Source organism: Corapipo altera, unplaced genomic scaffold, assembly GCF_003945725.1.
Source record: "Corapipo altera isolate COAL_440 unplaced genomic scaffold, ASM394572v1 61045, whole genome shotgun sequence".
Classification (NCBI taxonomy): domain Eukaryota; kingdom Metazoa; phylum Chordata; class Aves; order Passeriformes; family Pipridae; genus Corapipo; species Corapipo altera.
Window position 1 is genome coordinate 1,450,946 of NW_020884975.1, and position 14,771 is coordinate 1,465,716.

Sequence of the window (14,771 nt, forward strand, 5' to 3'; positions counted from 1 at the left end):
TGGTAGAGTTCTGAGACAGCACATCTGCTTTGTTCTTGTCCATGGTGTGTTATACTAATGCTCTTCAAAACTCCACGCTATTTGTCATGATTTTGAATCATTGTACGTGCCATTGTTATGAGAACTGTTAGTATGGTCTTTAATAAACTCTTTTAGCAGCATTTGGAGTCATCTGTGGAAATATAACTGTAATTTGTTTTGCTAAACCATGTACAGAAGAATCACAACAACATCTTCGTAAATCTGGCTTAGCACATAGATTTTTTTGGTGCTGTAGATACCCAGCAAATTCCCCCCTCCTCCATGGTGCCTCTGTCTAGGACATCTTTCCCCGAAGTCCGTGGCTTCTGATAACACACTAGGACATCACAGAAAAGCATAGAGAATAGCTTAGTTCCTTTTTTTTTCTCCTGTCTGGCCTTTAAGTCACATTCCTTTGTACTAGCATAGTCTCATGAAGGTGCTGAGTGGAAAGACTCAGACAGGCAGTCGGATATTTTACAGATAAAATGGGAAGAAAAATAATTATGTAACTAACTTGATTCATAACTTTCAGCCTCATATGATCATTAATACTTTGTAGATTGTATTGACAAGAGATGAAAGAATAAGCCTTCTTGATGTCAAGGAAACTACTCCCTCTCCTCACTTTTTGGGGATCCTGCCAATTTCCAGCAGACAAGGTCAAATAAATCAGAGACTCGTATTTCATGATAACATGGCTCTCCGAATTTCTGTGATCTGAGATGCCATTTTTTCCTTGGGTAACACATGCTCAGCAACAGAGTCCCTTGGGAGGCAGTCCTGGAGGGCAAAGGAATCCAGGGAGGCTGGATATTCTTCAAGAAGTAAATCTTAAAGGCACAGGAGCAGGGCATCACCATGGGCCAAAAGATGAGCCGATGGGGAAGAAGACTGGTGTGGCTGAACAGGGAGCTTTGTCTGGAACTTGGGAAAGAAAGGAGAGTTTATGACCTGTGGAAGAAGCAGCAACTTAGGAGGACTACAAGGATGTTGTGGGATTATGCAGGGAGAACACTGAAAGGGCCAAAGCCCAACTAGAACTTAACCTGTGTACTGCCATAAAAGACAACAAAAACTGTTTCTATAAATACCTCAGCAACAAAATGAGGGCTAAGGACAATCTCCATCCTTTGTTGGATGTGGTGGGAAGAATAGTGACAGTGGAGGAGGAAAAGGCTGAAGTACTTAATGCCACCTTTGCCTCAGTCTGTAATAGCAAGACCAGTTGTTCTCGGGGTACCCAGGCCTGTGAGCTGGACAACAGGGACAGGGTGCATAATGAAGCCTCCATGATCCAAGGGGAAATGGTCAATGACCTACTGCACCACTCACTTAGAGACCCACAGGTCTATGGGGCCAGGTGGGATCCACCCAAGGGCACTGAGGGAGTGGTGGAATTGCTCAACAAGCCACTTTCCATCATTTACCATTTCCCCTGGCTCACTGGGGAGGTCCCAGCTGATTGGAGGCTGGCAAACATGATGCCCATCTACAAGTAGGGCCGGAAGAAGGATCCAGGGAACTCCAAGCCTGGCAGCCTGAGCTCAGTGCCATGGAAGATCATGGAGCAGAGCATACTGAGTGCTAACACGCAGCATGTGCAGGACAAACAGGGGATCAGGCCCAGGCAGCAGGGCTTTATGAAAGGCAGGTCCTGCTTGACTGACCTGATCTCCTTCTGTGACAAGGTGACCTGCTTGGTGGATGAGGGAAAGGCCATGGTGGTTGTCTACCTCGACTTCAGCAAAGTCTTTTACACTGTCTACCACAGCATCCTCCTGGAGGAACTGGCTGCCCATAGCTTGGGCGGGTGCACTGTTTGCTGGATGGCCAGGCCCAGAAAGTAGTGGTGAATGGTGCTGTATCCAGCTGGCAGCTGGTCATCAGTGGATCCTCTGGGGATCAGTACTGGGCCCAGTCCTTTTTAATATCTTTACTGATGATCTGGACAAGTAGATCAAGTGCACCCTCAGTCAGTTCACAGATGACACCAAGGTAGGTGGGAATGTAGGAAGGCTTTGAAGAGGTGTCTGGACAAGCTGGATCGATGGGCTGAGGCCTATTGTGTGAGGTTCAGCAGGGCCAAGTGCCAGGTCCTGCACTTGGGTCACAACAAACTCCTGCAGTGCTCCAGGCCTGGGACAGAGTGGCTGGAAAACAGCCCAGTGGAAAAGGACCTGGGTGTGCTGGTCGACAGTGGCTGAACATGAGCCAGAGTGTGGCCAGGTGGCCAAGAAGGCCAATGGCACCTGGCCTGTGTCAGCCAGGTGGACCAGGGCAGTGACCATCCCCCTGTACTCAGCACTGGTGAGGCCTCACCTCAAATCCTGGGTTCAGTACAAGAAAGAGGCTCAGTACAAGAAGGACATTGAGGTGCTGGAGCATGTCCAGGGAAGGGCAATGGAGCTGAGGAAGGGTCTGGAGCACTGGTCCAATGAGGAGTGGCCTAAGGAGCTGGAGGTGTTTAACCTGGAGAAAAGGAGGCTTGGGAGGGACCTTATGGGTCTCTACAACCACAGAAAAGGACACTGTAGCAAGGTGGGGACCAGTCTCTTCTCCCAGGTAACAAGCAATAGGATAAAAGGAAATGGCTTCAGGCTTCCCCAGGGAAGGTTTAGATTGGATACTAAGAAAATATTTCTTAACCTAAAGGGTTGTCAAGCACTGGAACAGGCTGTCCAGGAAAGGGGTGGAGTAACCATCCCTGGAGGTTTTAAAAAAATGTGTAGATTTGGCACTTGAGGACATGGTTTAATTGTGGAGTTGGCAGTGTTGGGTTAGTGGTTGGACTTGATGATCTGAGAGGTCTTTTCCAACTTACATGATTCTATAGTTCTACAGTTCAGTGCCAGTAACTTAGCTAATCTGAATGCAGCTCAAAGTCCTGGCTTCATTGTGGGGAAGTTGCTGAATTTTATGGCATATTCTATGTGATGTGTTGTTTAAAGCATGACTTTTAAGCCCCACTTCAGTACCGAGTCAGATGGTTCACAAGTTTCTAACTCACTGGTATCCTTCTTGTCATTGCTCAGCAGGTGCTGCAGTGGAGAAAAACCAATAAAGAGCAAATCAAAGGAAAAGTGCTGTCTGTAACCATGGGGAAGAGGCCTGGGCAGGGCAAGAGGTGTGGCTGTTATAACAGAGCCAGGAACTCAAAACTCCCAAAGGTATCCACCAGTCTAGCACTTCTCCTGCCACCCGGGTTTGTGAGCTGCTTAGTCACAGAATCAGTTTCCAGAAGCATTGCATTTTAACCTGTTCTTCCAAACCTGTCTGCACATCTTGCCTCATTTCTTGAGTTTACAGTAATTGTGATGCCTCAACATTTTCTTTTCTGCCTGAAAAATCTTTCAGATCCAAGAAAATCTTTCAGATCTGCTTGTACCTATGGCAGCACTACTGTGGTGTGCACATGGCTGTCTTCACTCTGTCTGAACCCTCCTCAAAGTGACACCTGGATATAGGATATACACTGTAGGTATCAAATATATATATTAAAAAATAAATTAATAAATAGAATACTTATTTTATAAATATCTATATGCTGGTGTACCTGGGGTGGAAATGGCTATCCTGAGTTGGAAAAGACTGTTCCAAGAACATTGTGGCAAAAATGACAAGGAACAAGGAGTGGTGAGTTGCCTGCTGCTCCATCCAGGAGTCACCTGCAGAATTCAGTGACATTAACTTATGTCAGGACAAGAGGGAAGTGAGAGATGAGCTGGATGCTGAAGGCAGGCAGGTGAATTTTGTTGATGGTCTGACTGTTCTTGCCCAAATCTTGCCTCAAGAGTGGTTACAAGCAGCTGTACAGAGAAGACCAAGAACAAGGTAAACTAATGATGCATCCCTTCTGGTGCTCTTTATGGTGCTGGTAATTTTTACCTTGGGAGATGTTCCTGTCTCCACGATTTCTCTTTAATAAATTCTAAACTATCATTTTCCTATCCCTCTCTGAGCCCCTGAAAAGCAGCTCCATGGATTTACAAGTTCTTGAATAAGACCTATCTTATTTTGAACCTGGTTCCAACTAATTAATTTGATGCCCTCCATTCTTTTTTTCCACAAAGATGCTGAAGTGCTGATCCTAGCCACTCAGTCCTGGGCAGTGAAGATATTGTAGACCTCTATCATATCCCACCCTAGTCACTGCTATTGGGGTGACAGTGTTCCTGTTTATTCCGTTTTCCCAGACCTTTGATAATCTTTGCCCTTCTTTGAACCTTTCCCCTTAAAGTGGATCATTTCTGAGCTGTGAGAACCAGAAATATGAGGACCAGAACAGCACCCAGCATGCAAAATGTGGACCAGCTTCCAGGAGGAAGCCTTCTGAGGGTAACGGTTTGCTCCTAATCTCAGAGAACTCCTCCAGGCTGCCAGCAGAATATGCCAGCAGATCTTTCCGTTGACATGGCGACCTTTTGTAGAATCCCAAAAGGGGAAATTCAAGAGGTTGCTGCAACTCGGGAAGTCAAACTGAGAAAGAAAGAAGTCACACTGATGAGATTTGGTGGATGGTTGAGACCTTTTGACAATCCTTTTATTTTTAGACTTCGTTTTAAAATATTAGATAGTTTTATAACAATAGTGAGAAGGAAATCAAGCCTGGCTTTTGGACTTCAGAAAATTTTTGACCTTTGGGAAATCACCTTCTAAAAGCTGTAGCCAACTTGGTTCTGTGACACCATCAGAAATTTGCTGGAGGAGTGAGATAGCCAAGACTCAAAGGGATGATATGTTCTTGTGAGCACGTGATGGGGATGAAAGGTCCTTATGGGAAAGGATATAGTGTTTCTGGGAGTGTGACAGGCAAGAGCGGAGACCCAAGGGCAGGAGTGGGAAGGGTGGTTTATCAGCCTTTCCTGGAAGAGATTAGCAAGTTGATGGATGGAGACAAGAAGACTAGGAGGAGAAATGGGAGGGTCTGGGGAGTGACTAGCACAGACTCAGAAGGCAGACAGCACTTCAAGCACAGGATTCAGTTTCCCTTTCTCTGGGTAGAAGCAGGGAGGGAGTAGGCAGTGTGGTGGCAGTGAAGGAGGTCAGGCTGCTTGTGGGATTTCCTCCAGACATGTCATCTTCCTCCTTTTCTGCTCTTACGCTCTCATTTCCTCCCTTCTAGAGAAAAATCTGGACATGGGCCTGTGAACATTTGCAATAGGCTAATGAGGTTGGCAGTATTCCCTTATGCTTGGTGGAACGTACACAGTAGGTCTAAGCTCTCTCTGGGGGTTGTGGAATGTAACCCTCCAGACTCTTCTTTTAAACCAGGAGTGTAGATGCTGGAGGAAGTTTTTCAGGATGCCAGTTCTCTGATATTTTATCTTCTCAGTTGCTGCCTGTGATTTATACCCAACTTAGAAATAATTATTTTTTCAACAGTGTTGTTTATGATGGTAAAGTCTCCTGCTGCATGGGTAACATTGCCATCTCCACTAAACTTTATTCTGCTACATCAGACAAGAGATGGGTTTTTTCTCTTAAGTAGTGCTCTGCATTTCCAGTCATATGTACATAACTTCTTTGTGTTTCTCTAATATACAGCCTTTCTAGTATCACCTTCCCTTGGCTTTAAGAAGCACTGCTCATTATCAGTCCCTGTCTTTGTGGGCTTTTCATATTTCTCAGCCCCTTTCCATTGTGTTACCTCACAGTCCTTTCTCCAACCCCAGTCTCTTCCAGTTCACCAGGAGTTCCCATCTGATGTTGTATGCAGTGGGTATTTTTTTGAGTCCACTTAGATTTGAGCTGCCAGATTTGTACCTAGAAATTAAATTTGCCCACCCACAGTCTGTGGTAAGATTCCACTGGTTCACAAAAGACACTGAATGCCTCTTATTATCATGCATTTAGTCCTGCAAGTGGCCACTGCTCTCCATGTAATCTCAGAAGCAATGGAGCCACCTTACAAAAATGTACACCTTGAGCAGGTTAGAGTTGGGAAACCCCTGATCAGAGCCAGGGTCAGGTTAGTCCTGCACGTTCTAGCCCTGCCATATTCACGTTGCATCTTGTCTCTCTTTCTACCCTTCCTTTTACTCTTCTTCAAGACTCCTTCTATAGCCTTGAATACTGTTCAGGTCAGCCACAAAAGTCTGAAGTGACTTGGAGTTGGCATATATTTTGGATGTTATTCTCTAGTCACATCACCTCCACCTTCACAGGTGAATAGATGCTCTCTGCCAAGCCTTCAGTTCCACATGTTGGTGTTACCAGAAGTGTGGCGTGGAACTGATCCTTTCCCAGGGATCAGAGGAGTTTGAGGCCTCTGAACTTCTAGTGAACATAGCTCAGCATATCCTGTTTCCTTGTTTTCTGTTTCATGCAGTTTCTTTTTCTATGGGTGGTCCCTCTGAGGTCAAGTTCTTCTTTTGTGAGATTTTTTCCATCTATCTGTCCTTTGCTACCTTCTTCCTGACAAACAGCATATGACAGAAGGAACCCCAGGCTGCCCCTCAGTCACCCGTGGCCACAAAATAGGCTTTAGACTCAATATATAAACTATAAGTAACTATTCACTGGACAATAGTGCTTTTATAAGTTGCTCTTTCTAGTATTTTTGCTGCTTCTTGGAACTAAACCCAGAATAACACCTCCTTTTATCATCTCTGTGACTGTGTGCTGACAAAACCTGTCAGCTGTCACATCTGGAAGTACCATTATTCATAGAAGCTGTTCACCAATTGCTGAGATGCTGTTTTCCTGTAATGGCAACTGTCATCCGAAAGAATTTTCATCTATTTGCCATAATTCAGATAATGTGAGAATACCAACCCTGTGAACGAACCTGTGAAGAGGTACATTCGAATTAACTGAATTCTGCAAAGAAAGAAGTGCTCTCAGTGCCTGCTGAGCATCTTTTTTTTCCCCTTTTTCCCCCTGCCCCCCTCCCTTGAGATGTTCTTTCCCAAGGCTCCCTCATTACCCACTGGTGTTTGGCAAACTGAGGAGCATAAGCCTTGTCTGTTGGCACCTCCAGAAGCAGAAAATACAATTTACTGTGATTTACCTCCTTCCTAATCACAGTTAGAGGTGCAGAGAGATGTATCACTTTGGCAGCTGAAAGAGGTGATGAAGTCAAAGAGCCTCCTTTAATTTAAGTTGCTGGTAAACACAGTCACTTTATCCTTCTCTATAGCACAGCAGCTTGTCAGGCTGCAGATCCTTATTTGGAATTATTTTCAGCCGCCTGGACTCAAGCCTAGGTCAGGTCATCTGTTTCATCAAAGGAGGAAGTTTCTGAGGATGACCATCACAGATGCAATAAACCCACACAATAGCAACTAAGGTTTTCTCTCAAAGCTTGGCAGCAGCAATCGCTTATTCCCCTGTGTGTGTATTTGTGTGTCTGTGTGTAGTTTGAAGACATAAATACCCTCTGTGTTTCAGGGAAGTTTTTTGTTCATTTTTGAAACATTTTCCAACAAATACAGATACCCTTAACCCTCCCAGCACATGACAGATGGAAAGTCTTTGGGGCAGGGAGGGAGCTTATACTCCAGACTAGACACTGGAACCAGAAAAAAACAGCTGGAGAACAAATTATTCTTTCAGCTGGAGCCCAGATTAACTAAACTCCTGCCATTATTCCCCAAATGAAAGAGGTTGTGAAGGCTTCAAACACCTGGTGAGTGCTGCACGCCACCAAATCCATTCTCCAAAAGTGACAAGTTGTGGAGGAAATGAAAGCAAAATCTTTGCCAGAGGACGTTTTGCTTCACAGATTTGTAGACCAGTGACATTTTTCCTTCGTTTGGGAGCATTCTTGAAAAAGGAGAAACATGAGACTGACAACCCCAGGATGAAAAATCAAACCTCTCCCACTGGGTCAACTTGCAATCTTATCTGTTCAAATGGTTTCCACATTTCTGTGCCAGCAGAAGCAAGGATTCCCATGGCCATAAGCCAGCAGGTACAAGCCACGCTTCCCTGCAGTCACCTGATAATTGGTGTGATGACACTTGGTGATCACCTCTGCTCTGCTCTGATTTGGTCCCTTTCACAGTAAAGAGATGCCTCTGCAAGCAATATACAACCCTTAAATTTCATAGCTGTAGCGATGCCAACAAATGCTTTTCTTCCACTAAAAATAGCAGCAAACAATATGGAGAATGATACATTTTGCATGGGAAGTCTTTTTCCTCTCTGCCCTTGACAAGTCATTTACTGGCTTTCTCTTGTATGTCATAAGTTAACATTTTTTTTGGTCCAGATAGCCAAGGTGAGTTGTTCCTGTGTTTGATCTTTTGATTCTGACACTGAAAAAAAATCTGCAGGGTTCACCTGTGCCATCTGGACTAACTGCAGTTATTTTGCTGAAATTTGAAAATTGATAGCTAATATGCATGAGGCTTGAATCAAAAGGAAATAAGGGAGGGGGCAAGAAGAGAATGCAGCTTGAGGATATCTGCCTTTAATTTTCTTTGCATGGTGTGGGATGATGAGATGGTTAAAAAAGAAATATGTTCTGCTTCTTGACATTGATACATTTCAGTACCCAGTGCCTGTCTGGTGCCATCCCTAAACCAGCAATTCCTCACCCCTGGTAATTGCTCACATCTGTTCTGCAGAACACCATCTTTACTATTTAACAAGCATCAGTAAACCAAGAGCTGATAATGCTGCAGCCAATTTTGTCCATGCCGTGGGTTTCATCTGAGTCATGTAATGTGGTTTCAGAGATTGACAGAAAAGTGCGCCTTGGCAGAAAATGCTGCTAGCATGACTTTTAATAAAGGCCATCAACTTCTGTGAGAGAAGAGCCCACCAGTTCTCTCATAGTTTACCACTCCACCATCTGCCCAGTTCACTGCAGACTATTGTGACCTTTTCCTATACTCCACCAAAACAACAATGATTGCACCATGTCCCATCCCTGGAGGTGTTCAAGACCTTGCTGGATGGGACTTTGGGCAACCTGGTCTAGTGTGTCGCATCCCTGCCCATGGCAGGAGAGCTGCAACGAGATCATCTTTAAGGTCCCTTCCAACCCAAACTATTCTGTGATTTGCTGATTCTTTATGTAACATCTACGAGATTGGAACCAGGGAAGGACCTGCAGATCTTTTCACCTAATCTGCTGCGTTGCCCAGGCTATAGTGCATCAATCAGTGAATTCTGCATTGAGCTCCATGGCTTTGGATGCATATAATAACTCTCACAGAAAAATATTCTTTATTTTGCTGCTAAAATTCTAAGAAATAGAGATCGCCTGTTGGTGTTTTGTTCTGTTGGTTAATGGTTTAGAAGGGTTTAGCTTTCTAAGTTTCATTTACTTGGTTTTAGATTTCCAGACACTGGTTCTTACTTGATTACACATTTGTGACAGCAGGTCAGGTGTTCAGGGGAAGAGAAGATGAGAGCTTCGACTGGGGTGGTCTAGAGGTTTGACTGGTGTGGTGTAGCTGCAGTTTTACCAGAACAGTATTATTTGCTGAAATGAACCCACATGGACCAAATCAGTCCAGAACAAAAAGGAAAGAAATGCCAGATAACAAACTATTGCCAGGTCACAGAATCATAGAATATGCCAAGTTGGAAGGGACCCAAAAGGATCATTGAGTCCAAACCTTTGCCCTGCACAGGACCATCCCCATGTGCCATCACACCATGTGCCTGAGAGTATCATCCAAATGCTTCTTGAACTCTGTCAGCCTTGGTGCTGTGACCACTGCCCCGGGAAGCCTCTTCCAGTGCCCAACCACCCTCCGAGTGAAAAACCTCTTTCTAATCTAATATCCAACCTAAACCTCCCCTGACACAACTTCAGGCCATTCCCTCAGGTCCTGTCACTGGTCACCACAGAGAAGAGATCAGTGCCTGCCCCTCCTCTTCCCCTCACAAGGAAGTTGTAACTGCAATGAGGTCTCCCCTCAGTCTCCTCTTCTCCAGGCTGAACACACAAAATGCCCTCAGCCGCTCCTCATACGGCTTCCCCTCAAGGCCCTTCACCATCTTCACTGCCCTCCTTTGGACACTCTCTAATAGCTTAATACCTTTCTTATATTGTGGTGACCAAGACTGTCATGTACTTGGGCATTTTGGAACGATCTCTTGGAACGATCAGGCAGTATCCCACCCCTCTCCATCCCACTGAACAGCTGGTTAGAAACAAGCTAAAACTAAACATAAGTTTCCTTCTCCCACCTTTCCCATGAAGCACCAGAGACTGATCTTATACACTCCTCTATGGTTTATGGATAGCTCAAATCTTTCCTTTTCTTATATATTTGGTTGGTGCATGTCATGGTTTAGGAATGATTTTCCAGTTTAGTAGTCCCACTTTTAAAAAAAACAAACAAACATGCCACCACCTTCTTCTCCTCCCTCTCCAGCTGGAAGCACAAAAGGCAAAGATCACAGGTTGACACAGGAACAGTTTACTGGAAACAGCAATAAGATAAGAAAACAAACAGTGACAGCAGTAATATTAATAATAAAAGGTATCAGACAAAGAAACAATTCACAGGGAAAGCCCATGACAAAATGCCGACCGGCTCCTCCCCACCGCACCGTGCTCTCTCCTGACCAGAAAGGACCATCTGTCCTCCCAGAAGTCCCTTTTCCATTAGGATTACAGGATGCCTTGGCCACAACTCCTCCTGCTGTGGGCCAGGACCAGGATGGGGCTCAAATGCCCAAGGCCGTACTGGTCAGTGGATTTGGGATCAAGTAGGAATATTCTTCCAGGTCATGTTGACTCATGATGCAGAGGATTTCCACCCAGCTCCCCATCATGGCTTCAGATAACCTTCCAAGCTCCTCCAGTATCTCTGTGTGTCCCAGGTAAAGCTTTTCCAGTGAGGAGACCTCGCCTGTGGGAGGCCTCTCAGTTAATCCTGTGCCTGCCTGTGGTAAACAGCAGGACAGCCCTCTGACGACTGAGCTATTTTTGTCAATTAGTGGTTTGGGCTCTTACCACCTTCTCTTCTACACTTAGCCTGTTCTCAGAGCATCTTATCTGACCACAGAATAGGAAACCTATGCAGAAATTCTCTCATTTCTCCTTTTTCAGGAGTGTTCCAAAACAAACAAACTAAAAATATCACTGCTCCACAAATCCGCAAAGCGAAACTTCCTGTGGCAGAGACTTTGCTTTCATTTCCTTCATAACTTGTCACTTTTGGAGAATGGATTTGATTTGGGTGGGTTTCTCAGCCAGACTGCACAGGTGTCTGGAGGCCTCTAGGGCCCTGTAGCCCCTCCGTGTTTGTCATTGGTGCGGAGAGGGTGTTTTGCAATTATGTAATGGACCACTTTGCGGAGCTAGAAACACTGACAAATGTCAAATGGTAGGAAAGGAAGCCTCATTTTCCCTAGAGCCCGGTAGCACAAGCCACATACCTGCTGCACCAGCATTCCCGAGTCCTGCATGTGGGCCTTCAGCCAGGAATATCCTCCACCACTCAGTTAAGGTCCTGCCTCTGTTAGGATCCTACCCTGGATAGTAGGGTGATACTACATAATCCAGGGCTGTGCAGACACACAGGGATGAGATGCTGCAAGTGTTGTGCTTTTACCGGCCCGGTGCCACTCCAGCCGACCACAGGGCCTGCCAGGTTAATTGCACTGTTTTCCTTTGGAACTAGGTCTGGCAGGCATATTGCTCCAACACAGCACAATGAGTTCATTAATAGACAGAACTCATGATTGTCTGGAAGAAAATATTTTAAATAAAATGTGGCCTTACTACATACATAAGGTCATTGTTAAAATAGCATTAGGTGCTATTTTAACAAAAGAATGACTCGAACTTTGGTTAATTTTCATGCTGTTGGGCAAGCTGACTTTTCTGCCTCTTCATGGCATCATGCAGTGATGGCACAGACTGTGAAATCACAGTGTGTATCCCTGTGTTGACTGCTAGGCATTAAAACACCCACCAGAACAGGAGGCACAACTGGAAAGGCAGCTCAAAGAATCACAGGATGGTTTGGGTTTGAAGGGACCTTAAAGACCATCTAATTTCAAGCCCCTGGCCATGTGCAGGGACCCTCCCACTAGACCAGGTTGCTCAGAGCCCCATCCAGCCTGGCCTTGAACACTTCCAGGCATAAGCCTCCACAGCTTTTCTGGGCAATCCTGTCTAGCACAGTAGAGTCCCAGCTGCCCCCCAGGTGTGCACGTGGTCTGCATGGAAGACCCCTCTTGTCCAGAACAACGAATTGGCCCATGGGCACTGTGCAGCCATCTGGAATGTCCCCAGGGACAAACACTATTTACCCAAGTTTCTTCCCAGTTTCTACTGGGCAGGGCATGACCCCCAGCAGTGAGAGATTACATGTAAGGGCAAGACCCAGTAGTGCAGAAACTGGTATGCAGCCATGATTTATGCTTGGAGACTTGGAAAGGCTCCCAGCTGACCAGTTTAGACATAATCTTTGTGAACTGGTCACTGCAGTTAAATTAGGGGGCAGGAATCCAAGCCCTCAAAATACTGTCCATGTTTTGTCAAGTTCTAAGCACCCTTCCCAGGAAGTTGCAGGAGACTGCTGGCTTAGTCACAGTCTTGCCTACTGGTTCAGGTAGCTGTTTCAAAGTGAAGTGTGTATTTATGTGTCTGAAGCAAAGGCCAGTTTATCTAATGGCAGCATTTTGCACCCTGACTACTGCAAGGAAATTTAAAAAAACCCCACCAAGATGTCTCATGAGCATATTTTGCCTTGGATATGGTTCACAGAAGTTCAGCGTAGAGCCTGTCCCGAAAAACGTCATATCCAACACAAACTGTTCTATGATCTTCTAGGACTGACAGTGTCCAGAGGCAGCGGAGAGGGAAATTGGAGCGATAAATAGAAAATAACTTCCCTCTCTCCTTTGAAGTCTCGCAGAGGCAGTGCTGAAGCCAGCCCTCTTGGAAAGCACAGCAGCTCACTGGGTTGTAAATTCACGTATGCTGGGGCTCCTCCAGAAATCTGTGAGCAGAGAGTTATGAGAGATCAAAGCCTTAGGTAAGTAGGGCACCTATTATACCGAGCCTTTATCTCTTCTTGAGAGGAGATGGGAGAGAGCAGGAAGTTTGATGATTTTGCAAAGCTAAAGTTTATTTCTGTAGCTGGGGGATATCAGAGGCGTCTTCGCAGTGGTTTTGAATTTGCATCTCTCAATATTTGATGTCCCCAGCATGCAAGGAACATACTCAGGCACTCCAAAAACATGTAGAGAAAAGGGGAAATGATGCTAACAAGGTAGCATTATTGTTTAACTTCCTCCCCTGACAATTTAAGATGTACTGAGGGGTATCATTGTTGAAATAATTTCTCTTGTTCTTGTTTGTCAAATGCCTCTTTTCAAAAGCCTAAATATTACTGCTGGGTTAAACAGAAGTGTGTCTGTGATATTACCTTACCTCAAACTGATCCCAGAATAGATGGAAAGCTCTTCATATACTCGGAACATGGGAATGTGTGAAAAGCCCCAGAAAAATACAAGTCCTGCCTAATTTTTCCTCCACAAACCTATTCCAGAATCTTGGCAGCTTCAGGCACCTCTTGGGACACATCAAATAATGAAGAGCCAAAATCTATGTAAGATTTGTAGTACACAAACTTTTGAGAACTTGAGCAGTGGGATGTATTCTCATCTGCTGGACACTGCAGGTCAGTTTCACTGAGGACTCTGGGCACTGACTATCTAAAGGTTAGACACAGACATCTGGCCTCGAAAATCCAAAAACTCAGGCCAATCCTTGACTAGCACCTAGTATTGTAGCTTCATTTCTGACTTATGCTGGGCCAGAAATTGGCTCTTAATAGCTTATTCCACAGCAGGAAACTGAGTCTCATGTACCCTCCTTTGCCTGTCGTGCTGAGAGATTGTTTTAACTTTAATCCTTTATTATAAACATGTCAGCCATTATGTTTCTGAAGTCCACCAAAATTTTTCCTCTTCTAGAATGAGTATTGGTGTGCCTGAGTTTGCTTTTGTGGGGGATTAGAACTGTATGCACTATGTTGCTCTTAGTGAACACTATCGTGATTGTGTATCTGGTATGTTCAATAAAAATATTTTGTAATGTTTTAGAGTTCCCCGATTAATTCAGGGTGGATGATGCCAGACAGAGGTATGTCAGTGATCTCTTGCAATAACATTTTAAAAGTTTTCAATTGTAGGAGTTCACATGTGTCAAACAACTCCGAGTTTAACATGTGTTGTGATCTTTTGCTTGTTTGCACAATTAGGTGCGTAGGGTCAAATTCTAATTTACAATCCTTCTGTAAGTTCAAAGTCCTGTAACATTAACGATGTTACCTATGTATCACATTAATGTTGTTAATCGTGGATCACGCTAATTATGTTAATTTCAATTGTAGAAAAGGTGAGCTGAGCCTGAGAAACCTTGCAAAAGCCTTAACCTACATCTAACAAAATGAGCTATGAACATGCCATTCACCCCTGTGTGAGACTGGAGCCAGATTTTATTCTGTTCCTGCTCTTTAGCTTCTATTTTATACAGGTGTCTCTCAGACCTTTCAATATTCTTTTCTTATATAGTTCTCTACATTTAACTGTTAAGATTGGTCAGAGAGCCAAAAAGTTTCTCTTCAGGTATTCAGCCATGACTGAAATATCTCTATTTCTCCAGAAGCCTTAGAAATTGTTGCTTTGAAGGTTATGTCACTGGTACTCTAACAAAATGCTGGGAAACTGAGACTTTTCACAGCAGCCAAAGGGAAGTAGGCACATGAATCTTCCTGAAATTCACTGGAAGGTGACAACCACACTATGGCAAAAGTTAAAATGGAAAC

General features: G+C 44.6%; 1 protein-coding gene across 1 annotated transcript in view; it reads left to right on the forward strand.

Moving 5' to 3' along the window:
• Nucleotides 1-12,855: 12,855 nt before the first annotated feature.
• Nucleotides 12,856-14,771, forward strand: part of LOC113957683 (phospholipid-transporting ATPase FetA-like) — a 93,379-nt gene continuing 91,463 nt past the window's right edge. Inside the window, exon 1 of the mRNA XM_027665348.1 lies at nucleotides 12,856-12,974. The gene's annotated coding sequence lies outside the window, so the exon portion shown is untranslated. The remainder of the gene's footprint in view (nucleotides 12,975-14,771) is intronic.